Genomic DNA, 26,770 nt, shown 5'->3' on the forward strand with positions numbered 1-26,770 from the left:
AGTCACATGACACGGTATCATTTACCAGTTCGGAGAAATAACAGAAGTACAGTTCCACGGTTAGTGTCCCCACATATCGCTGTCCAAATAATTTATAGACCAAGTTCTCTAGTTTCACAAAAACAATACTATGGACTGGAAATCTAAAATAGTAAGAGAAAATGACAGAAATACTCAGGACGGTCAACATCTGTGGAGATTAACACAAGTGTTAACATTTCGGGCTGATGACCTCATCAGAACTGAAAAATGTTGGAGATACAATAGGTTTTAAGTAAGTATAGAGGCTGGGAAAAAGGGGAAGGAAGAAAATAACAAAAGGGCTTGTGATTATGCTGTATGAGTTCCCAGCCTTCGACTTTGGATTATGCTAAGTATATGCTTTCTATCACACACCCTGTCACAGACTCCAGTCCCCAGTGGTCTGTGGGCCTTGGGCACATGTGCTGGCTGGGAAATGGCCTCAAGTACATTTAGCGTTTTTATTTCTTCTGTCTTTACAGAAGGAAAATGTAGTAAAGAACTGAAATGGCATGAAACTGCACATCAAAACCATTCCAGAGAAGATGTCCTGGGAAGCAGGACACAGGAAAGGGGACAAGGAAAGGTCCCAGAAGAAAAGTCCCCAGCCAAGTTACAGAGACAGGGATCAGAAATAGGTGAAGTTGAAGAAGAGAAGCAGAGAGGTCTGCTAACTTAATGAAAGAGCCAATGTGAGCAGACTTGAATCAAAGTGGGTTTGAGAGAAACCTTCAAGATCCGAGGAGGCAACCAAAGGTTGGTGACTCCTTACTGCTAGCCTATTAGAGTAGTGGCATGTTTGAAGATTTGAAATTGTGCTTGGGAGGTGAAGTTTAAATGTACTTAGAGCTCTTGGACAAACTAATCTCAGAAGATGAAATTTAAACCCTGGAAGTGGATTCTTGTCAAAGCCATTCAAGTGGAAACAATGTTTACAAAGAATTCCAAAGTGAATTAATTAGATATGGAGATTGGAGACCCCCTTGAGAAAGACAAAGGGCAGAATTTTCCCATCCCGCCTGCCACGGGAATCAAAGCAGGTGGGACAGAAAATTCTGGTGGACCATGCAAAGGTCTGTTGATCTCAGGTGGGAATTTCTGGCCTTGGTGTGAGGGTGGCTGGAAAATCCTTGTTAAAATTTCAGCAAGATTGGTTGGCTCACAATGTGACAAACTTCTGGGTAGGGTTGTTGACAAATCCATGAAATCTGCTTTGGTCGAATCTGTCATTTGCTTTTGAGTGTGGTGTCTCTAACCACACTTTGGCTGTTAATTCACATATACTTCTTACTTACCTTGAATATTAGTGTATAAGATAAATATTGTAAGTTGCTTTATATTTCTGATTTTTGTGTTTTAAGATTTTTTTGGTGTAAAAGGAATAGAACATAGAACATAACAGCGCAGAACAGGCCCTTCGGCCCACGATGTTGCGCCGACCAGTTAAAAAGCAATGACCCTCTAACCTAAACCAAACCCTTTCCATCCATAAACCTATCCACGGATCTCTTAAACGCCCCCAAACTAGGCGCATTTACAACTGCAGCAGGCAGGGCATTCCAATCCCTCACCACCCTCTGGGTAAAGAACCTACCCCTGACATCTGTCCTATAACTACCACCCCTTAATTTAAAGCTATGCCCCCTCGTGCTAGCTTTCTCCATCCGAGGAAAAAGGCTATCACTGTCCACCCTATCTAAACCTCTAATCATCTTATATGTTTCAATAAGGTCCCCTCTTAGTCGCCTTCTTTCTAACGAAAACAACCTCAAATCCCTCAGTCTCTCCTCATAGGACCTCCCCTCCATACCAGGCAACATCCTGGTAAAACTCCTCTGCACCCTCTCCAAAGCCTCCACATCCTTCCTATAATGTGGGGACCAGAACTGCACACAATACTCCAAATGCGGCCGCACCAGAGTTTTGTACAGTTGCAACATGACGCTGTGGCTCCTAAATTCAATCCCCCTACCAATAAACGCCAAGACGCCGTATGCCTTCCTAACAACCCTATCTACTTGATTCCCAACTTTCAGGGATCTATGTACACATACACCTAGATCCCTCTGTTCATCCACACTATTCAGAGTCCTACCGTTAGCCCTATACTCTACACATCTGTTATTCCTGCCAAAGTGAATTACCTCACACTTTTCCGCATTAAACTCCATCCGCCACCTCTCGGCCCAGCTCTGCAACTTGTCCAAGTCTCCCTGTAAACTAAGACAACCTTCCTCACTATCTACCACACCTCCGACTTTGGTGTCATCAGCAAATTTACTAATCCACCCAACTATACCCTCATCCAGATCATTTATAAAAATTACAAACAGCAGTGGCCCCAAAACAGATCCCTGAGGCACACCACTCGTAACTGAACTCCATGACGAATACTTACCATCAACCACCACCCTCTATCTCCTATCCACCAGCCAATTCCTGATCCAATTACCTAAATCACCCTCAATCCTATACATCTGCATTTTATGCAGAAGCCTTCCATGGTGAACCTTATCAAACGCCATACTAAAGTCCATATATACCACGTCAACTGCCTTACCCCCATCCACCTCTTTGGTCACTTTTTCAAAAAACTCAATAAGGTTAGTAAGGCACAACCTACCCTCCACAAAACCATGCTGACTATCTCCAATCAATTCATTACTCTCCAAATAACTATAAATCCTATCCCTAATAATTTTTTCTAAAACCTTGCCCACAACAGAAGTAAGACTCACCGGTCTATAATTCCCGGGGAAGTCTCTGTTCCCCTTCTTAAACAATGGGACAACATTCGCTATCCTCCAATCTTCTGGCACTATACCTGTGACCAACGACGACCTGAAGATCAGAGCCAGAGGCTCTGCAATTGCCTCTCTCGCCTCCCAGAGAATCCTAGGGTAAATCCCGTCCGGCCCAGGCGACTTATCTATTTTCAAACCCTCAAGAGTATCTAGCACATCCTCCTTATCAACTGCAATACTGTCCAGTTTACAACCCTGTAACCCAGTGTTCTCCACAGCTACATTTATGTCCCCCTGCGTGAACACCGAAGAGAAATATTGGTTCAATGCCTCTCCAATCTCTTCCGGTTCCACACATAAATTCCCACTGTTGTCTCTAACCGGCCCTAATCTTGCCCTAACCAACCTTCTGTTTTTAACATATCTATAGAACGCCTTAGGATTCTCCTTAATCCTATCAGCCAAAGTCTTCTCATGTCCTCTTTTAGCCCTTCTTAACTCACTCTTTAACTCCCTCCTAGCCAATCTAAAGCTTTCTAGTGCACTACCTGAGCCCTCAAGTCTCATCTGAACATAAGCCTCCATTTTCCTTTTAACCAGCGAATCAACTTTCCGAGTGCACCACAGTTCCCTAGCTCGACCAATTCCTCCTTGCCTGACAGGGACATACATATCAAGGACTCGCAGTAGCTGCTCCTTGAAAAAACTCCACATTTCAGACGTTCCGAGACCCTGTAGTCTCCTAGTCCAACCTATGCTTCCTAATTCTCTCCTAATAGCCTCATAATTACCCTTCCCCCAGCTAAAACTACTGACCCGAGGTTCATGCCTATCCCTTTCCATCACTAAGGTGAACGTAACTGAATTGTGGTCACTATCACCAAAATGCACACCAACTTCCAAGTCTAGCACCTGGTCTGGTTCATTTCCCAGCACCAATCCAATATAGCCTCACCTCTAGTTGGCCTATCAACATACTGAGTCAAAAAACCTTCCTGCACGCTTTGTACAAAAGCTGACCCCTCTAATGAGCTAGAGCTATAGCTATTCCAATCAACATTAGTAAAGTTAAAGTCCCCCATAACAATTACCCTATTACTTTCACTCCTATCCAGGATTGTTTCCGCAATCCTTTCCTCAACCTCTCTAGAACTTTTAGGAGGTCTATAAAAGACTCCCAACAGGGTGACCTCTCCTCTCCTATTTCTAATCTCAGCCCATACTACCTCAACAGACAAGTCCTCATCAAACTTCCTCTCTGACACCGTGATACAATCATTGACGAATAATGCTACCCCTCCCCCCCTTCTACCTCCTTCTCTACTCCGACTGAAGCATTTGAACCCCAGGACCTGCAACAACCATTCCTGACCCTGCTCTATCCATGTCTCTGAAATGGCCACAACATCAAAGTCCCAGGTACTGATCCACGCTGCAAGTTCATCCACTTTATTGCGAATACTCCTCGCATTAAAGTATACGCATTTCAAACCCTGCTCCGCTTCACCCCCACGATGCTGTGCATTGCAGTCCCCATCTATGCCCCCGTCACTTTCACCCCCGCTGCTCAGGATCCCACCCCCCCTCTGAATCGGTTTAAACCCTCCTGCATAGACTTTGCAAATTTTCCCCCCAAGATATTGGTTCCCCTCTGATTCAGGTGTAGACCATCACTCCTGTAGAGGTCCCACCTTCCCCAGAATGAGCCCCAATTGCTCAAGAACCTGAACCCCTCCCTCCTGCACCATCCCCTCAGCCACGAGTTCAAACTTTCCCTCTCTCTGTTCCGCTCTAAACCATCCTGTGGCACAGGCAAGAGTCCCGGGATAACCACTCTGTCCGACTTGGCCTTAAGTTTCCACCCCAACTCCATAAATTTCTGCTTAATATCCCCTTCCCTTAACCTCCCTATGTCATGCGTCCCCACATGAACTATGACTTCGGGTTGATCTCCCTCTCCCTTAAGAGTCCTGAACACCCTCTCTGAAACATCCCGGACCCCAGCCCCTGGGAGGCAACACACCAGCCCTGAGTCCCTACCATTACCTCTGACTCTCCTATCCGTCCCCCTAACTGTGGAGTCCCCAATCACTAGGCCCAATCTTTTACATCCCCTAACCACCTGAGCCTTCACAACACGCTCACCTCCAGAGACCTGCTCCCTTTGGCTATCTCCAGTTGATTCCTCCTCAGCTGTAGCCTCCAGGACAGAAAACCTATTTTGGAGGGGAACAGCCCCAGGGGATTGTCCCCCCAATTGCTTCTTTCCCCTCTTCCTGGCAGTTACCCAAGACTCATTTCTAGGAGTGACTATCTCCTTGTAACTCCTATTGATGTCCGCCCCAGCCTCCCGAATTATCCGGAGTTCCTCCAATTCCAACTCCAGCTCTTTAACACGCTCCTCCAGAAGCTGCAATCGTACACACTTCCTACAGGTAAAATCAGCAGAAACACTACTGGTGTCCCTCACCACATACATACCACAGGAGGTGCAGCTTACTGCCTGAACTGCCATCTCTGAAACAATTTCCAGCAGAAAAGAAAAAAAAACTTCCCACACACTTATAATTAGGTTAGAGGAGGTGGGAGGGTGGGATTCTCTACCAGTGTAGAGGATCGGGTATCCTCTCTGTGTCAATTTATAGGGTCAGAGACCCGAAAAAAAACTACAAATACCGGTAAGCGTCCTAGTGATGACTTCCGGTTTCAAACTAATTTTAAAAAAAAGAAAAAATAACCACCGCTACTCGCGACTTTAACTAGAAATAAAAAGTTAAAAAATATAAACAAGAAAATGTACCTTACTCGCGACCTCCACACACGCCCAAAAATCACTGCCTCTCGGTGCTGCTCCACAGGAACAATGAGGAGTATAATATCAAGGTAAGACTCTTAGCAGTGTAGAGGATCAGAAGGACCTTGGGGTCCGGGTCCATAGGACTCCTAAATTGGCCTCGCAGGTAGAGGATATGGTCAAGAAGGCGCACGGCGTACTGGCCCTCATCAATCGAGGAACCGAGTTTAGGAATCGGGAGATAATGCTGCAACTTTATAAGACCCCAGTCAGACCTCTCCTGGAATACCGTGCCCAGCCCCGGTCGCGTCACCACAGGAAGGACGCGGAAGCCACCGAAAGAGCGCAGAGGAGACCCACAAGGACGCTGCCTGAATTGGGCAGCATGCCTTATGAGGATAGGTTGAGGGAGCTCGGTCCTTTCTCCTTAGAGAGACGAAGGATGAGAGGTGACCCGACAGAAGTGTACAAGATGCTGAGAGGCATAGACCGGGCAGATTCTCAGAGGCCTTTCCCAAGGGCTGGAATGGTTGCCACGAGAGGACACAGGTTCAAGATGCTGGGGAGTAGATACAGAGGAGATATCAGGGGTATGATTTTCACTCAGAGGGTGGTGGGTGAGTGGAATCAGCTGCTGTCGGTGGTGGTGGAGGCAAATTCAACAGGATCTTTCAAGAGACTTCTGGATGAGTACATGGAACTTAATAGAATTGAGGGTTATAGGTAAGCCTACTAGGCATAGATATCATTGGTGCAACTTGTGGGACGAAGGGCCTGTTTGTGCTGTGGTTTTTCTATGTTCTATCTCCTTTAAACCTTGCTCCTTGCACCCCAAACCTGTGTGCCCCAGCAACTGACTCTTCCAACCTGGGAAAAAGCCTCTGACCATCCACTCCGTCCACGCCCCTCATAATCCCGCAGACCTCTATCAGGTCACCCCTCAACCTCCACCATTCCAGTGACAACAAATCAAGTTTCTCCAATCTCTCCTCATAGCTAATGTCTCCATGCCAGGCAACATCCCAGCAAATCCCCTCTGCACCCTCCCGAAAGCCCCCGCACCCCTCAGGCAGTGCGGCGACCAGGACTGAACACCATACCCCAAGCGTGGCCCAACCAAGGTTCTACAAAGCTGCAACATGACTTGCCAATTCTTCAACTCAATGCCCTGACCGATGAAGGCAAGCACGCCGCACGCCCTCCCGACTACCTTCACCTGCATGGCCACTTTCAGCGACCTGTGTACCTGTACACCCAGACCCCCCTTAAGGGTTCTTAAGGGTTCACCCATTTACTGTATATTTCCTATCTTTACTCGACCTTCCAAAATGCATTACCTCACATTTGTCCGGATTAAACTCCATCTGCCATCTCTCCGCCCAAGCCTCCAACCAATCTGTATCGTGCTGTATACTCTGATGGTCCTCATCGCTGTCCGCAAATCCACCAACGTTTGTGTCGTTTGGACCATTACTAGAGTGCCGCAACTGGTTTCTAAAACTTGGCACTCTTGGTGAGGCATACACATACCAGTAGTATCTTCCACTTGCACATTTTCAGTCATCCTTTCAGTGGAGATTTAAGACTCCACGGCACTTTTCCAGTAATAACAGGGAGCATTTCCAGTGTTTGGCCAACATTAACCCAAATAAACATTGGTTTAGTCTAAGTATGAATTATTGTCTGATGTTTGTATTGTGATCTTCTCAACCTTTTAGTCTAGTGTAAAGTAGTTCATTTTTCTTGTTTAATGAATGTTTTGTTCTGTGTGTTAAAAACTCATCAGTAGACTTCTGTAAATTTGTTTAGTATCTTTCCACGATGACTAAAAAAAAATAGTTAGGATCTATCAAGCCAAGTTTCACTCTGGGATCTGATTTGTCCAGTATTAACATCAGCTGCAATCAATACAAGTGCACAAGGCAGGAGAGATTAAATGACAAAATGGATGATGGTGCAAGGCCAAAAGAAATGGTAATGAGCAAGAAAAGATGGATTCAGGTGGTGTAAATTGCATAGAATTATATAGAAAAATTGCACAAAAAAAAAAGCCATTCGACCTGAGCAAGCAATACTGTCAACAGCAAAACCATTACTGGCACTTGAAACAAATGGGAACACTGATTATGGTCTGAAATAGATGAACTCAATGTTCAGTCCAGGAGATTATAAACTATCTAATCAAAATATACTGTGTCAAAATATTGAGATGTTATTGAGCTTCATTCAAACTGTGTAGGAAGCTGAGAACACAAAAGGTGAGACTGGTAATGAGGCTGAGAACTCAAATGACAGTGACCAGGAGCTCAGAGCCATGTTTGCCAACTGAATATGTATGTAATGGAACCTACTAGGGAGCAAGCTACCCTAGAACTGGTCCTGTGTAATGAGACAGGAGTAATTAATGATCTCATAGTTAGGGATCCTCTCAGAAGGAGCAATCATAGTATGGTTTAATTTAAAATACGGATGGAGGAGAGAAGGTACAATAAATACCACTATCTTGCACTTAAACAAAGGAGACTACAATGGGATGAGGGAGGAGTTGGCTAAAGTAAACTGGGAGCAATGAGTTTCTGGTGGGACAATTGAGGAACAGTGGAGAACTTCCAAACCAATTTCTCAGTGTTCAGCGAAAGTACATACCAATGAAAAAGGAAGGACTGTAGGAAAAGGGATAATCAGGCATGGATATGTAAGGAAATAAAAGGAGGGTATCAAATTGAAAGATAATGCATACAAAGTGGCAAAGATTAGTGGGAAACCAGGGGATTGCAAAATCTTTAAAGGGCAACAGAAAGCCACAAAAAAACTAAAAAAAATTATGAGTAAACTAACTCAGAATATAAAAACAGATGGCAAAATATAAATATACAAATACAAGATACAGATATAATACAAAAAAAAAGAGTGGCTAATGTAAATATTGGCCCTTTACAGGATGAGAAGGGGGATTTAATAATGGGAAATTAAGAAACGGCTGAGGCATTGATATGGTATTTTGTGCTAGCATTCACAGTCAAAGACACAAATAGCAGGCCAAAAATTGCTGACACGGAGGCTGGGGCAAGTGAGGACCTAGAAACAATTATCACTGAAGTAGTAGTATTGGGCAAACTAATGGAGCTAAAGATAGACAAGTCTTCTGGCCCTGATTGATGCAGATGCTATGACAACAGATAAATGAATACCACTCGACAATCACCAGGCAAGACTGTTCCCTTCCTATTGGCGAACAATTCAGCAGTCATGGGCATTCGGCCTCTGATCTTCAGGTATACATTCTCCAAAGCGGCCTTCACTACATACGACAGCGCAGAGTCACTGAACAGAAACTGATAGCCAAGTTCGGCACACAAGGACGGCCTCAACCGGGATCTTGGGTTTATGTCACTATCTGTAACCCCCATGACTTGCCTGAACTTGCAACATCTCAGTTACTGTCGTGCCTGGAGACAATACACATGTCTTTAACCTATGCTTAATGCTATCTCCACTCACATTGTCTGCACCTTTAAGACTTGAGTAGCAGATTAGCTGTAAAGACTAGCGTTCTAATCAGTATTCTGTAAACTGTGTGTGCCTTTATATGCTCTGTTTGTGATCAGAACTCTCCACTCACCTGCCAAAGGAACAGCGTTCGAAAAGGTAGTGACCTTTACTACCAAATAAACCTGTTGGACTTCAACCCGGTGTTGTGAGACTTCTTACTGGAAAGGGTGCAGAGGAGATTCACTAGGCTGGTTCTGAAGTTTTAGAGGGTTGGCTTATGAGGAGAGACTGAGTAGACCGGCATTATACTCACTGGAATTTAGAAGAATGAGGGGGAAATCTTATAGAAACAAACAAAAATTATGAAGGGAAAAGATGAGATGGCAGCTGGTGACTATTGTACCTCAGGGGTCAGTGCTGGGATCACAACTTTTCACAATATACATTAACAATTTGGAGGAAGGAAGTGAAGGCACTGTTGCTAAGTTTGCAAATGATACAAAGATACGTAGGGAGACAGGTCGTATTGAGGAAGCAGGGGGGCTGCAGAAGGGCTTGGACGGGAGAGCGGGCAAAGTGGCAAATGAAATGCAGTGTAGAAACGTGTGAGGTTATGCAGCAGTTTGCAGATGACGCAAAGATGAGTGGGAAAGCAAATTGTGTGGAGGACACAAAGTCTGCAGAGAGATTTGGGTAGACTAAGTGAGTGGGCAAGGATCTGGCAGATGGAGTATAACATTGGCAAGTATGAGGTTATCCACTTTGGAAGAAATAATAGTAAAATAGACTATTATTTAAATAGTGAAAAATTAAACATGCTACTGTGCAGGGGGTCCTTGTGCATGAATCACAAAAATTCAGTTTACAGGTGCAGTAGGTGATCAAGAAGGCAAATGGAATGTTGGCCTTTATTGCGAGAGGGATGGAGTACACAACACCAGCTGACTCCACAAGACTTGAGCGCCATCTACAATGTGCAAATTGTACAAGGTACTGGTGAGGCTGTATCTGGAGTACTAATGTGCAATTTTGGTCCCCTTATTTAAGAAAGGATATAGTTAGCTTTGGAGGAGGTGCAGAGAAGGTTTACCAGGTTGATTCCGGAGATGAGGGGGTTAGCTTATGAGGAGAGATTGAGTAGACTGTGCCTGTACTCGGAGTTTAGAAGGCTGAGGGGAGATCTTATAGAGACATATAAGATAATGAAAGGGACTTGACAGGGTAGAAGCAGAGAGATTATTTCCACTTAGAGGGCCCAGCTTCAAAATAAGGGGGAGTCAATTTAGAAGAGAGTTGAGGAGGAACTTCTCCCAGAGGGTAGTGAATCTTTGGAATTCTCTGCCCATTGAAGCAGTGGAGGCTTTCTTGTTAAATGTGTTCAAGTCATAGATAGATTTTTGACCAATAAAGGGAATTAAGGGTTATGGGGAGACTCGAATAAGGCACTGAGTGTGTTAAAATGGGCAGCACGGCTTGTAGGGCCAAAGGGCCTGTTTCCTGTGCTGGGCTGTTCTGTTCTTTGTATCATTCTCACGTGGTATAGTAGCATAGACACAATCATCAAGAAACTCAATTCAACTAAGTGTTCTGTAGTAGTATTTCTAGGGACTAAAGAAGTTGATGCTTCTGGAGATGATTGAGAAATCATTGAGATAACAATTGGTCAGCATGGCACTGTCAAACTAGTTCATCTTTGGTTTGAACCATGTAAGAAATTCGACCTGTTTTTGCTAAAACTGGCTGACATCCGTTTCACACTCATGGCATAATTATGTGCTAGCACTCAATCTCCTTGTTGAAATAAGAATTGTTTTGCCCTCACCTTGTCCAGCAACTTGGAGGTTGTTGTTAACATTCTACGGTCCCTTAAGTTTCTGGAGTTAATTACAAATCAAATGTAATTTTCAACTTTCTCTTTAAGCGTAGTAATGTAGATAAAGTTTGGGTAGTTGAATGAGTAATTTTTCTATAAGATGCCAAAAAGTTCACATGATGTGATAATGAACCTTGCTGTCCTGAAGCTTTTAAAGAATTTTTCAAGGATTGTACGAGTCTTTCAGCTATTCCATCGGTCAATGGATGATAAGCAGTGGATTTTGTATGTTGAATACCATTTATTTGATGTAATCCTCAAGCCTTTATGAAGTAAGCTGTGATCCAATATCAGTAACAATCTGTTCCAGTTTATGAAATCTTGCAAAAGTTTTGTCAAGTTTTTCAGTGGTTTGTTCAGTTGTAGTAGATCTCATGACAACAACTTCTGGCCACTTTAGCGTGCATCAATTATGACTAAAAACAAGTAATCCTCAAACGGACCAGCAAAATCGATGTGCAATCGCTTGCGTGGCATTTTAGGTCAGTCCCAAAGGTACAATGGAAACAATAATGGTGTATTTCTTATGCGTGCACAGGATTACACTGTCCCACTTTTTTTTCCCCCCAATCTGAGCAGCCAGACCCAGCCACCAAAATAACTGTATGCTAATTCCTTCATCCAGCCTATACCAGCATGTCCTTCATGCACATTGGAAATGTACATTTCCATGCAGACTAGGAGGAATGGTCACTTGGATTCTGCTCAATAGACACCCAGCTTGTATAGTCAACTTAAGTTTCTTGTAATATATGGTTTCAAATCAGGATGCATATGATACATTCCAACTATCATTCCTTTCAATACCATATCTATCACCTTCCCTATTACAGGATCATATGTGCTATGTTTCTGAACTTGAGAAGCTGTCACAGGCAAATGATCTATTAGCGAAAAATAAAGAATATTAGCAAAAGTGATTGGTGGCATCTGCTCAAAAGCTAAAGGTAAGTGTGATAATATGGTATTCTGATTGACTGTACTTTATATCTTAAAAGTGTGCAGGTAAGATCAGTGACTGTCTTTGCAAGTGGTGAACAGGTAACAACAGTATGCCTTTAAGTTTTAGGTGTCACAAGTAGGCTTACATTAACACTGCAATTAAGTTATTGTGAAAATCCCCTAGCCACCACACTCTGGCACCTGTTCAGGTACACTGAGGGAAAACTTAGCATTGCTAATGCACCTAACCAGCACATCTTTCAAACTGTGGGAGGAAACCCACACAGTCACAGGGAGACAAGCTGGAATTGAACCTGGAGCCCCAGCATTGTGAGGCAGCAGTGCTAACCACTGTGCTGCCCATTACTTCTCCTGAAGGTATAATATGAGAAATCACTGCCCCTAGTCTTTAAGATAAAAAGTGATAACTGATTCTCAATGAAGGCATTAAGATTTTATACATTCATGCAGGGAGAGGGCTTCAATATCATAGAATCCTACAGTGCAGGAGGAGGCCATTCAGCCTATCAAGTCTGCACTGAGCACATAGTCTCACCCAGGTCCTATTCCTGTAACTTCATACATTTATTCTATCTTGTCCCCTTAACACTAAGGGGCAATTTAGCATGTCTAATCCACACATCTTTGGACTGTGGGAGGAAACCCACTCAGACACAGGGAGAACATGCAAACTCTACACAATCACCTGAGGCCAGAATTGAACCCAGGTCTCTGGCACTGAGGCAGCAGTGCTAACCACGATGCTGCCCAAGTGTCGCAAGCTGTAATGGTAGCTTTGAATTAAAGTGAACCAATACTTCAGACATCTGCAAAACATCTTTAACAATCTTGAATGCTTTGTCACATTCTGTTGTCCAGTCCCAAGTCTGTTTCACACAAAGTAAATTATACAATGACTTCAATAATTAGCTAAGTTGGGAACAAATTTGCCATTATAATTTACTAATCTTAGAAAGGAGCTCAATTGTGTCACATTCGTTGGATTGGTGCTTCTAAAATAAATTACGTAAAAGATGGAAACTATGTAAGCATTTACTATCAATAACTTGGCCTAAATGCTAGACCAACGTTTGTAAAAATATACTTTTCTTTCTTGACACAGTCCAGTTGCTTGAAGACCTTCCAATGTTACTTCTAAAATTATTCAAGTGCTTTTGTTCACTGAACCCAGTAATTAGAATATTATCCAGGTAACACCAGAGATTCCATAAAACCTTGCACATCTATCTTTGGAATAGGGCTGGAGGTGATGTTATTTTAAAAGGCAATTATTTATAACAGAGTTTGAGTAATAATGGTAAGCAATGTTTGAGATTCAGCAGCTCCATTTATCTGTAAAATACATTTGTGAAAGATTGATCTTGCTGAATTTCTGCCCACCTGCTAACCTAACAAACAAATCTTCAATTAAAGGAAAGGTGCAAAATACTGTGGATGCTGGAATATGAAACAAAAAAAAGGAAGAATGCTGGAAAATCTCAATAGGTCTGATGGCTGCAATTGATTAGTGCACAACACTGGATTTATGGTTGTTTTAAAATTTCCACGGATACAAACTGAACCATCTGGTTTCATGAGATACAATCGGGGTAGCCCAGTCACTCATTAGCATGACTTGTTAACACCAGTGTTAACAAGTCATGCTAATTGTTTTTGACTATGGGAAAAATTATATATGGCACCACTTAAGACTTTAAGTTGACTGTTAGCCTTGATATCAAGTTTTGCTTGAACTCCCTTCTTCAAATATACGCTTGTATTCATCCAGAAGGTGCTGTAGGTCTGTTTTGACATCAATCTGCTGAAAGCACTCTAGTTAAGCTTAATCTTCTCTAATCAGGATCTTCCTGATAGAGCTGGAAAATTACCATGGATTATATGGAGAGACAATTCTGCTTTCTATCCACTCTATGTTGACCATGATGTAACCTTTAATGGCACAATCTCTTGCGTGCATGTCCTTAATGTCACATCAGCTGGTTTCAAAGGAAGATGCTTCACTTTTTTTTTATTGTTATGTAGTCTCAACAATTAAAGACACAGCAACACCAAAATCAACTTACATCCCAGTAGACTTTGGAATCAACCAGAATCTACGTGATCCATTCTGTATGAATAAGACATTGGAGCTCTTCATTATATTTCTGGACATTCTCTTCTTCATGCTGTAATCCTTTTCTTGCATGTTATAAATTCCTTTATGTAGCATTCGACTCGTTCTTCTTGAAGGTACCCAGATTCCTCTGAAGGGAAGGTGGTCTAACCCAACAAGCTGTTGCAATGTGCCTGTCTTTTAATATTCTAAGTGTGAGGACACAATTTTTTTTAAAATTTAAGATCTTTTCTCGATGTTCTCAGTGTAACAAAATCTTGACTTGTCACCAGTTTTCTTTTGTACATCCTAACCATGCTAGGGGTTGTGAATTTTAAATGACAATAAGATGTGAAGCGTGATTTTCCGGTTGAGCTCACCCTGAAAGCGGACAATCCTGCCCTTTCCATTCCTTGGCAAGTGGGATGGAAAAAATTCCACAGCTGGTTTGCACACAGATTCAAAGTAGGAACACCAGATTATTGTAGGAACTGTTGCTTGTCCAGAGCAGAAAATAAAATTAAGCAAGAGCCTGTGAAACACCCCAATGACATCAAATCATGTAATCAGCTTTTACAGTAATCATGCAAGCACTTAAGAATATAACACTTACATACTGAAATCCTCTATGCTTGCATATAGTGAAACCTGAATAAAATTCAGACTTAGGTTGGTAAGTAGCGAGAAACATTTACTCCAGGTAATAACCATAACAATCTCTGCATGATGTTCAATGGCATTACCATTGCTGAATTACACCATTATTAATACCTTGTGAGTTACTATTGACTAGAAACTTCATCGGGCTAGTCCATATAAATACTGCAACTACAAGAGCAAACCAGAGGCTGGATGTTCCATGGAGAGTAACTCACCAGCGGAGTCCCCAAGACTTGAGCACTATCTACAATGTGCAAATCAGGAATGTGATGAAATATTACTACACTTGCCTGGAGAGGTGCAGCTCCAGCAACACTCAAGAAGCTTCGCACTATTCAGGACAAAATAGACTGTTTGGTCAGCACCTTATTCCCCCACTTTAATTATTCATTCCTTGCATCATCAATACAGAATGGCAACAGCATGTCCCATCTACCAAATACATTACAGCAATTTGTCAAGGTTCCTTCAACAGTATCTTCCACGTGCACAGTCCTTACCACTCAGAAGGACAGAGCAGTGGATGTATGGTAACACCACCATGTGCAAGTCTCTTTCCAAATGTACATCATCTTGATTTGGAATTATATCATTGTTTCTTCACTGTGGCTGGGTCAAGATCATGGTACATTCTCCCTAATAGCAATAGTACACATACACCACATTAACTTCAGGTGATTCAAAACGACAACTTACCACTGCCTTCAAGGGCAATTAGGAACGAACAGCACGGCAGCCTTGCCACTGTCACATTCCATGAACAAATAAAAAAATTTGTGAAACATGCCTTAGTCTAATATTATCCTGTCACATAGCCAGCCCCTCAATATACACATTGAATGTTTAATAAGCAGCAGGAAGACTGTAACATCTTAAAAGTAAGAGCTCGAGCTTGCATTTATATAGCACCTTTCATGACCCCAGGCTGTGCCATAATGTTTTATACCCAATGATTTTTTTTTGAAGTATAGTCATGGTTGTAATGCAAGAAACACCAAAGCCAAATTTCACACAGTGAATCCCATGGACAATGTGATAACAGCAAGACAGTCTTTGGAAATAATGTTAGTCCAAATCCATCATGTATCCAAACAGGGAAGTAGTCACGTCTAATGGGCTCACAAACAAGTGTTGTCAGCAATCATGACAATTGATTGGCTTTTGAATGAGTGTTAAGTGCGCACAAATTGGAATGGAAGAGTTAGAAAACCCCCAAAAAAAATTTTTTTTCAATTACCATGAACACTGCATTAAAGCAATCCTGTAAAAGTGCATTGATTGTTCAGGATATTAGATTACCTTTCATGGAATAAGATACAATTTGAGTGAAACCTAGACTATTACTAACAATTATAACTTATGTTGTTTCAAATTTAATTTCTTTTAAATTGACCACTGATGAAAAATTTGTCTGTATAGAAGCTGGGTTAAGGCAATAATAGAAAAAGGATTAATCCCCTTTTTCATACTACTTCAATCAAAGAACTGTGATTTATTACCAGTTGAGCAGATATATGAAGCCAATTAGATTTTAATGTCAACTGTCTGTATAATTAAAAGATGTCATACTTTTAAATGTCACATTTTGTTACAAATTTAAACCAGTGAGAGAATGCCAAGTAATTGAACCCCAGTTTGAAAATTTAACCAGAGTTGGGCTGTCTTTGAACTCATATTTATAGCTTTAGCAGTGGTCGTAAGAGGATCAGCCCCAGACTTTGCATGCTAAGTTGGAAAGGTTGTAAAGGTGGTAGAATTTTAGCTCCCACAAGAATGGGTTAAGAAGCTGGGAGACCATAAAATTCAGTGCCACGATGGGATGTGGGTGTGAATGAGTGAGGTGGAAGGTGAAGCCATGCTTATAGCTCACCTGCCTTCGCTGATATTTTACCAATGGCAGAGGAGCTGTTGAGCAGTCCACCCGTTTTAAGTTTTTAATTTGACTCTGCTCCCACTTGGTGGTTTTTTTTTAAATAAGTGGCAGGGGGTGCTCACATCACATGGTGAGTGTAATAGCTCCACGGAGGCAAAAGTCCCATCACCAAGTTACTTTGTTTACACCATACATCTGTACAAAAACGAGCTCTCCAATTGCTCCCTGCTGAATGCAGGTTGGGAGACTGACACACCTGCTTTTAAAGGGAGCATGAGGCTCCCTGATTTAGCCATCAATTAGGACTCATTTCTTTTCAGTATCAGGTAGTTCTTTTCAATACGACTCATCAGGTAGCTCTTGTTAGCCAAACGAGCAAAACTAACTCAAATTAACTTAGGGACAAATTAAGAGGGGCAGCCCCCCAAAAAGGAAGAGGGGGTGGGGGGGTGGCCCGAACAGAAATCAAAGTCCAAAGGAAACTTAAAACATTAAATCAAAATGTGATTGAGGGGGTCTATAACGCACGCCAGCCCCTGCAGTGCCCAGCAGGCACAAAAGGCATCGACTGCACCCGCAGACACCGCGTGCTCCCTCTCCAGGGACACCTGGCCGTGAACGTAGCCGCGGTAGAGGGGCAGGCAGTCGGGACGGACGGCCCCGTCGATCGCCCGCTGCCTGGACCTGTTGATAGCGCGTTGCGCCAGGCCCAGCAGCAGGTTCACGAGGAGGTCGGCGTCACAACGCACCCCTCCCCGCACCAGGTGCCCGTAGATCAGGAGCGTGGGACTGAAGTGCAAACGAAACATCAGTAAAAGGTGTTTGAGAAAACCAAAAAGGGTGTGCAATCTATAACACAGAACGTAGACATGGTCCACGGACTCCTCGAGGCCGCAGAAAGGGCAGTCTTGGGAGCCCGTGTACCGGAAGAACCTACAGTTGTACGGCACCGCCGCGTGCAGCAACCTCCACCCCAGGTCCCCGAGGTAATTGGGGGAGATCCCTCCGTAGAGGGACCTCCATCGGGGATCTCCGCCGCCCGGCGGCAACAAGGCCCACCAAGGTGTGTCCGGGCGACGGGCGAGGGCGCGGTAGTGGAGGGTGTGCAGCAGCAGCCCGTACAGGAAATGCCTCCGCGCAGTGGAAAAGGGCACGGAGGTCATTTCCGCGAGACGGCTCACGCAGTGTGGCGCCTGACCCGGGGGGGGAAGGTCTAGGCTTTGGGCCAATGTGGAATTCCGTCCGAACAGGGGAACGCTCGGACAGGATCCCACCGCACGCCTGAGCCGCCTCGAGCCCGCGTGTGCACTCGGGGCCGAGCACGACCGTCTTAAGGTCTCGGATGGCTTTCGCCGCGCGCCAGACGGTCACCCCCGCGTGCTCAGCCAGCACGCGAGGGCTCATCCAGCCCGCTCCTCCGCCATCCAGCACGTCCCCGATCCTGGTCACCCCGGCGCCCGCAGCCTCCGTCTCCGTCAGCCACCTGAAGTTGTAAGGCTGGAGGTGCGGATTCCTGAGCAGCGGCTCCTGCACAACAGCCGCTACTCCTGACGGGGGAGAACTGTGGCGCGAGGCGACCGCGTTCCAGACGGTGAGGAGGTCCTGGTAAAAGACGGGCAGATCCCGCAACGAGGCCGGAACGCGCCCCAGATTGACGTGGAGCTGCATGTCGTAGTTGAGGCCATGCCACTGGCAGAAGAAATACGTCGCCAGGGCACGCCATCGCGGAGGAGGCTCGACGTAAAGGTATCTCTGCAGGGTCTGGAGGCGGAAGGTCGCTATCTGTGTGCGGAGGCACGCCAGACCTTGGCCGCCCTCCTCAAGCGGGAGATGCAGAACCTCTGCAGAGACCCAGTGCAGTCGATTGTCCCAGAAGAACCGCACGAGCGTCTTCTGCATGTCTGTGACAAATCCAGGGGGAGGGGTCAAAGCGACCAGCCGGTACCACAACATGGGGGCCACCAGCTGGTTTATGACCAGAACTCGCGCCCTGTAGGACAGCACTCGGAGCAGTCCTGTCCAGCGAGCCAGGCGGGCGGAGACTTTGGCCTCCAGCTCCCGCCAGTTCTCTGGCCAGGATTCCTCGGCTGGACAGAGATGGACCCCCAGGTAGAGGAGGTCGGTCCTGCTCCAGCTGAAAGGCCTGAGCTCCTCCGGAAGGGGGTCAGTCTCCCAAGGACCGACCAGGAGTCTGGAACACTTGGCCCAGTTGATCCTGGTGGAGGACGCGGCGGAGTACACCTACTGGCATTCTCACATCCTCCGCAGGTCAGCCGGGTCCGTGAACACGAGGAGCACGTCGTCGGCGTAGGCCAACAGGACCACCCTCAGGTCCGGGCCGCGCAGAGTCAGACCCAACAACCTCCTCCACAAGAGGCGCAGGAACGGCTCCACGCACACGGAATACAGTTGGCCGGACAAGGGGCAGCCCTGCCGTACTCCTCTCCCGAAGCGAAGGGGCGCCGTCAGCGACCCGTTAACTTAATCAGACACTCTGCGGCAGAGTACAGTAATCGGATCCGGGCCACAAAATGCGTCCCGAACCCGAATGCCCGCAGAGTCCCGAGTAAATACTCGTGCTCCACCCTGTCGAACGCCTTCTCCTGATCTAAGGACAAGAAGGCGCACGACAGACCAGCCCTCTAGGAATGGTGGATCAGGTCCTGGACCAGATGGATATGGTCGTGGATGGAGCAGCCCAGGACCGTGTAGGACTGGTCAGGGTGGATCATGTGGTCCAGCACGGACGCAAGGCGTGAAGACAACGCTCTGGCGAAGATTTTGTAATCCGTGCTGAGGAGGGAGACCGGGCGCCAGTTAAGTCGCCAGAGATCCCCCTTCTTGGGCAGCAGGGCGATGACGGCCCTGTGCCACGAAAGGGGCATCTCCCCGGTAGCGATGCTCTCCCCCAGGACCCCCGCGTAGTCGTTCCCCAGGACGTCCCAGAACGCCCTGAAGAACTCTACGGTCAGCCCGTCCAGCCCCGGGGCCTTTCCCCGTTGGAGGCTGTCGAGGGCGCTGGTCAGCTCGGCCACGGCGACGGGGGCCTCGAGCCTGCCGACGCCCTCCGGGCCGATTTGCGGGAGGCCCTCCCACAGAACTCTGCAGGCATCCTCGCTGGACGGATCCGGAGAGAAGAGCGTGGTGTAATAATCCCGGGCAACGGCCCGGATGCCCTCTGGATCCGAGACGGGGGAACCGTCGTCGGCCAGCAGCGTAAGGAGCTGCTGACGGTTAGCCCGCCCTTTTTCCAGCGAGTAGAAGAAGGGAGAGCCGCGGTCCAGGTCCACTCGGAACTGGATCCGCGACCTCACGTACGCGCCGCGGGACCCGACCAGTTGCAGGTCCCGCAGCGCGTCCTTCTTCTCCCTGTACTCCAGACGCAGGGCTGGGTCCGCGTCAGGCTGACTGAGACATGCCTCCAGGTCGAACAGCTCTTTCTCTAACTCCTCGAGCCTGGATTTCCGCCTCCTCGTCGACCCCCTCGCGTACTCCTGACAGAAAGTACGGATGTGAGTCTTGCCCACGTCCCACCATAGCCTCAAGGAGGGGAAGCCTCCCCGCTTCCTTCTCCAGCCGGCCCAGAATCGACGGAACGAGTCCAGGAAGCGCTCGTCCTCCAGCAGCGTGTTGTTGAAATGCCAGTAGGCGGAACCCCCCCGGCACGAGACAGAACAAACTCCGCCCACACCAGGTGGTGGTCCGTGCTCAGCACCTGCCGCATGGAGGCCGACGGCACACCGACACATACGCCCTCGAGACGTAAAGGCGGTCGATTCTGGACGCTCCGCATCTAGGCTTCACGAAGGTGAAAGCTCTAGAGCCGGGATGGAGATGTCTCCAGACGTCCACCAAGTCATGGGTCCCGAGCAGGTCCCGCAACTTCACCATCGCCGGGGTGCGCCACAAGGGGCCGGCGCGGTCCTGTGCCTCGAGGGTACAGTTGAAATCCCCCCCGAGGACGATGCATTCGCCCCCCGCGACGGTGTCGAGATGAGCGGACACTTTCTCGTAGAAAGTCGTTTGCTGCGGTCCGGCGGTCGGGGCGTAGACGTTCACCAAGTGAATGACCACGCCCCCCTCACGGACCGTCAAGTGCAGCAACCGGCCTGGCACCGGCTCCTTGACCCCCAAGATCTCCGGCTAAAAATGCGGGGCCAACAAGATCGCCACCCCGCTGGACGCGAGCGTGAAGTGGCTCATGTAGACCCCCCCCTCGCCATTCCAGGTGCTAGAGGGCTTCGTCTCCCGGAACGGTACGGGTTTCTTGCAGGAAACACACCGCATACTTCCTGTCACGGAGGACCGAGAAGTTCTGGAACCTGCGGAGCGGTTCGCTGCTGCCGTTGACGTTGAGGCTGGCTATGGTCACCTTCATGGCAGAAGCATCGTGCCACCGTCACCACTTATCTTATCTAATTATCTTATCTAATTATCTAGGGGAGCGCTGGCGCAAGTTGCGCCAGTCCCCTCCCCAGTGAGCCCGTCGAGGAACTCCTGTACCCGATGCCGCTCTCTTTTAGTCAGGTCCAACGCGGACCGCGAGCAGGCCTGCGCGGACCGGACGAGCAGCGCCAGGTCCGACCAACGGTCGAGGCCCAGTCGGACGCAGTCAGGGCGGCCAGAGTGGGTCTTGATAAAGGCCCTGAGCTCCCCAGAGGGGATGAGGGGCGTCTCGGTGAGGGGCGCGAGGGAGTCCCTTGCCTCGCTCAAGGTGAACTCCAAAACGGACCTCGCGCCCTCCACCGAGCAGCTTACCTCCTCGGGACCGTTGCCCTTTGACTCCGCGTCCCCCTCCGCAGGGCGTACGGCGGGCGACACGGAGCCGCCAACTAGCCCTGGCTCCTCCCCGATCCCACCCCCAGGATCGGCGGGGGAGGGGTTCCCCGCGGGCTCTTTTCTTTTCATTTCGGGGTCCGTGGCCGACGGTGGCCCAGTCCCCCGCTCCGCCCCTGACACATCGGCACCCCACGGGTCCGCAGATCCCTCCGGTATGACGTCAGGGGTGCCCGGCTTCAGAGATCGGGACGGAGAGGGGGGGGCCTTCCAAGCCACCGTCGCCCAGGGACCCGAACAACTGGGTGCCGCCGCAGTCCCCCAGCAGTTCGAGGAAAACTCGGTCGTACTGAAACTGACCAGGTGGAACGAGACCGCGGGGGTCCCGCTCTCACCCGGCTCGGGGGAGTCCTGCCTGAAGGACTGCGGCGGCACGTTCTTTTTCTTTTCCTTTTTCTTGCCCCCGACTTGGGGGCAAGGTACAAAGACGGGTGGGGGCAGGGCAGGGGATGGCACAAACTGAGGGAGGGGTGTAGGCGCCGCAACGTCTGAGCTTTGGGAGGGGGTGTGGGGAGTCCCACTGGTCTCAACTTCCCCCTCCCTCGTGGTGTGGCACCTCTTCTTTAGGGGCAACGCCCTGGCAGACGATGCCCCTTGCACTTTGCCCCTCCCCTTCCTGCCTCGCCCCTTCGTGTTCCCTTCTCCTTCCCCGGGAGGTGTGACCGCCGCCGGCTCGGGATCGCGTTCCCTCCCACGCCCTGACCTGGGATCACGCGCACTCTCGCCGCCGGGCCCAGCACTAAGCGCCGAGGCGCCCACGGGCCCGGTAGGTGGTTTTGAGGGGGGACGGGAGGCGTTCTTGCTTTTCCCCGAGCCGGTAGCCGGAGTAACTGGGGTGGTGGGGGTCGATGTTCTATTTCCCCCTTTCTTTTTGCCCTTTTCCTTCACCGGGGTCTTCTGGTCGCGCGGAGGCTCTGCTCCCTCCCCGCTGGCAGCTGCTGCCGGCGTGGCCTCCCCTCGCGGGGGGGCCAGGTGGTACTCGCTTGGGGGGGGGGGGGGGGGGGAGAGGGGGCTGCGGTGCCCTTTGCGGCCGCCTTGGTTTGGGAGTTGGCAGTTTTGGAGGCAGGGCAGTTTCTCTTGATATGCCCCGCCTCCTTACAAGCATGGCACCGCACGCCATCTGCGGACCAGAAGACCCGGTAGACAATGCCCTCGAATGGGACATCAAAACCACCCTCCAGGACCTCCTCCCGGGCTAGGCGGACGTATACCTGGCGCCGGAAGGAGAAGATGTGCCTCAGGGCGGGGTCTCGCAGGCCAAGCGGGATCGGCACTACCTCGGACCTGACCTCCCCCAGTAGATGGAGGTGGGGGAGGAGGAGCTCCACGGGGAGGAAGGGCGGGACGTTGGAAATTACTAAACGGTGGGCGGTGGCCTCAAGGGGGTCCACCGCCAAGAATGTCCCGCCCACCGTGAGCCCCTTTTCCAGGGCGAGGTGGACTGCCCGCTCGGCTTTCAAGAAGAACACGGCCTTGCCGTACATCTTCGAGGCCGCTACAATGGCTGAGGGGCCGACAACCCCAGCCATTGCGCGAACGCATGCCTCGATTGTCATGTCGGGGCGGGCGTAGCATTTCACCCCGAGTTGTTTCGTTATTAATTTGAAAGGCGGCAGGGCCTTGGGAGCGGCAGGGGCTTCAGCTGCCGCCACACCCGCATAAGTGGCCCTAGAGGGCCCTGCCACCAGCGACGATGTTGCTGTCGCCATTAGTTTCACGCTAGGTGCTACGCCCACCCCGCGATTGTCCAGATGTACGACAGGGCGTATCGTCTTTTTGGCCTCCGTGGGGAGGGGGTGCAGGGATGGTTGTCTGGCGGGGGGGGGGGGGCCTTTTCTGGCCTTCAATCAGGCACAGAGAGGGGGTTAAACAGGGAAGGGATCGGGGGTATGGTAGACAGGAGGGGGAGCGGTGGGGTGGTGGTGTCTCTTCCCTAACGAAGAGAGGGCAGAGAGGGAACAAGGGAGGGTGGGGATCCAGGTACGTTTTCTCTCTCTCTCTCTCCTGTGTCAGTGTCAGAGAGAGGGGGAATGGAGGAGCAGGGAGAGAGGACAGGGGACTGGGCAATAAAGGAGACCGGTGCCCCAGTCAGGAGAAAGAAGGGAGGGTGCCAATGTTGGGGGCAGCGGCAGGTGGGGGGACTTTTCCTTCTTCAGCCTGTGGGCCAAACAATGCAAAAGTCCTGGGGTGTCTTCACCCCCCACCTCTGTAGATGGTGAATGAACAGTGGGTTTTGTTTTGAATAAACAAAGTCTTTTCCCCCCCGCCTTCCTCTTCAGGCACAGGCTCTTGACAGTGGGGGCACCAGCCCAACAGTTCAGTCCTTCGGTGTCCTTCCTGTCCAGTTCCTTCCTTCTCTCCTTTCTTTCTTCTCTCCTTTACCTCCTTCTCTCTCCTTTCTTCTTTTTCCAACAGCAAGTGCTCCAGGTGAGAGCTGTACACAGCCAACTCTCCAGTTGCTCCCTGCTGAATGCAGGTTGGGAGACTGACACACCTGCTTTAAAAGGGAGCATAAGGCTCCCTGATTTAGCCATCAATTAGGACTCATTTCTTTTCAGTATCAGGTAGTTCTTTTCAATACGACTCATCAGGTAGCTCTTTCAACACCAACCACAAGCTCAAATTAACTTAGAGACAAATTAAAAGAGGCAACTCCCCAAAAGGAGGGGAAACAGCCTGAACAAAAAAAAAAGGTCGAAAGGAAACTTAAAATATCAAATCATAATGTGGTTTTTGGAGTTGGTAATACACCCCAGCCCGTGTGGTGCCCAGGAACATAAGGCAGTTCATACTCTAGCAAGCCAACCAAACTAGCCAGGCTGAAGTCACAGTGAGTTCATCCGGTAAGCCCTGGAAGCCTTGTTGTGGCTTTGGATGGGTATGGGGGTGTGAGGTGTTCACTCCTGTTCAACAGAGCCCTTTCTTCCCTAGACTTGATCCCCTCATGATCCTGGCCCACACTGAGGCCTGCCAACCTGGCCTTGGTGGAACTCTCCACTCACCTTCTAATCTGGCTCTTGTCAGAGACAGGACTTTCTCCCAGATGGAAACCTAAATCTTGTCCTGAGCCAAATGGATGCATAATTCCCAAGCATACATGGCTGGCTTGACCCAACCTTTAAGCAAGGAGGCTACTATTTCCGTGTAAAACTTACATCCGGGGAAATGTAGTTGGAAATGTGCATTTATAGTAAGACAAGCTGTAATGTTAAACTTGGGGTGGTACTTTACCACGTTTTGTCTAAGTGCTGGGTGGACCTGAAACTGGGAGTTTCAAATCCATCTTTTGGCCCCCCTATATGCACTCTGCCTGCAAAAGAGTCAGCGATTTCAGTTCCCATTGTAGAAGCCTCTGGGTGGGGATTAACATGCCTAAAACCCTGCAGCTCCAATCAGAGCCTCCAACTGCACATGTGCAAAAAAAAAGAGATTTAAAATAATGCTCCTCCCTGCCACATCCCTCCCAGGCTGGATAATGCCTCCCCATGGGCCCCAAGGACACGGGACTCATCCCCTAATGTTACTGACCCCTTATAGCCTATCCCTGCCACCCAGACTGATGGCACTGCCCCTCACCCCCACCAGAGTGGCAGCGGCCACCCCCTGTCCACTGATCACAGGCAAGGTGGCAGTGGACTTCCTTCCCCATGCCTGATCAGAGGCAGAGTGGCAGTAGGCACCCCTCTCCCCCACTGATCTCAGGAAGACTGGCAGCAGCTCTCTCTCCCCCACGATCTTGGGCAGAGTGGCAGTGGCCCCTCTGCCCCCCACTGATCACAGGCAGAGTGGCAACAACTTCCATCTCTCCCACCAATCACAGGCAGAGTGGCAGCAGGACCCCTACCCCCACCCCCACCCCTGGACCCATCTGCACATGACCCCTATTTTTGCCTCACTCCGATGGCTGTATGACACCTCTCTCCCCCCTGCCCCAAATCATAGAGGCACAGTCCCCACCCCTTCCCCATCAGCACACGTGCAAGTGCTCATTTGCCTTCCTCTTAATGCTAAACAAGCAAACTGCATTGAACTTGTTGGAATGCTCTCCCAAACTGTCTGCCCCTAAGAAGGGGCAAGCAACCAGGCAGTGCAGGAAAAAATGGCAAAGAAGTCAGCGCCCAGATTCACTGAGGGCAACCTCAGCAGGCGCTGGATGCTGCAAGGCAGGGCACCCTCTTCCCCCCAGCAGGACGCAAACCCAGAGAAGCTGACGGCAAAGTAGCCCAGGAGGCAGTTGCCACTTTGGTTAGTGCCATGGCACTGGTCCCCAGAACAATGAAGCAAATGTCACAAAAAGGTCAGTTGCCCCATCTGGGCAGCAAGGGTGAGTGCCCAACCCCATCTAGCATTTCCCCCCCAAATCACCCCCAGATCCCCGTACCCCAGCACCCTGCATGCTTCCGGCCCCTGACCCCCAAGCACCTCCTTCCCCCCCCCGCCCCAAGCGTATCACTGCACTTGCCCTCTGATGGCCATCCACGATACTCTGCAGGAATCACACCACCAATTCTTTCATGGCTCCTTCTGTCCCCACAGGAGAAGAATGCTCATAACATTCACGAAAGGAAGACATGAGGTAGTGACCCGCAGCTCCTCAGCTCCTTTGAGGAGCAGGTGCTGGAGCTGCCCAAAGAGGAGAACATCCGAGCTGTTAGTGACAGCATGGTCTGGCTGGAGTCAAGATGTGAGCACCTGTCAATCCTCCACTCAAATGGAAGCAATTGCTAAGGGGCATGGGTTCAAGGTGCGAGGGGCAATGTTTGAAGGAGCTGTATGGGCATGTTTATTTACAGTAAAAAATCTGACAACACCAGGTTTTAGTCCAACCTATTTATTTGATAATATACTCGAGTATATTATCAAATAAATAGGTTGGACTAAAACCTGGTGTTGTCAGACTTTTTACTGTGTTTACGCCAGTCCAACGCCAGCATACCCACATCATGTTTATTTATACAGAGGGTGGTGGGTGCCTGGAACTCGCTGCCAGAGCAGGTCATGGAAGCAGATACAATAGTGACTTTTAAGGGGCATCTTGACAGGTACATGAATGGGATGGGAATAGCGGGATACGGTCCCTGGTAGGGTAGGGGGTTACAATTCAGATGGGCAGCATGGTTGCTGCAGGCTTGGAGGGCTGAAGGGCCTGTCCCTGTGCTGTAATTTTGTTTGTGCATTGTTCAACGGAGAGATGTTAAGCAACTTTCTGGCATCCCAGATTCCTCTCCTCCTTTGCACTTAACCTTGTGACTTGTGTTGCAGGAAGAGATCCTGACATGCCTAGGTCATCTGGAATCATGGCCTCTACTGCAGCTTCCACCCATCCTGAGATTGACAGCTCTAAAGACTCCTTGGAGAATGGGTGAAGGGATGTCTGAGGGTAGCATCTTTTTAGCGAGAGCTTCCACCTCACTATTCTAGT

The sequence above is a fragment of the Carcharhinus amblyrhynchos genome, chromosome 18 (assembly GCF_965287045.1).
Source record: "Carcharhinus amblyrhynchos chromosome 18, sCarAmb.v2.hapA, whole genome shotgun sequence".
Lineage (NCBI taxonomy): Eukaryota > Metazoa > Chordata > Chondrichthyes > Carcharhiniformes > Carcharhinidae > Carcharhinus > Carcharhinus amblyrhynchos.